Source organism: Gracilinanus agilis, chromosome 3, assembly GCF_016433145.1.
Source record: "Gracilinanus agilis isolate LMUSP501 chromosome 3, AgileGrace, whole genome shotgun sequence".
Lineage (NCBI taxonomy): Eukaryota > Metazoa > Chordata > Mammalia > Didelphimorphia > Didelphidae > Gracilinanus > Gracilinanus agilis.
In genome coordinates, this window is record NC_058132.1 from 85,640,349 (window position 1) to 85,640,667 (window position 319).

Here is a 319-nt window from a genome sequence, read left to right on the forward strand (position 1 = left end):
GAAAAACTCTGACAGGGGTCTAATTACTCAAATATACAAGAAGTTAAAACAATTGTATAAAAAATCAAGCCATTCCCCACTTGATAAATGGGCAAGAGACATGAATAGGCAATTTTTAGATAAAGAAATCAAAAGTATCAATAAGCACATGAGAGAGTGTTCTAAATCTCTAATAATTAGAGAAATGTAAATCAAAACAACTCTGAGGTATCACCTCACACCTAGCAGATTGGCTAAAATGAAAGAAGGGGAGAGTAATGAATGCTGGAGGGGATGTGGCAAAATTGGGACATTAATGCATTGCTGGTGGAGTTGTGAA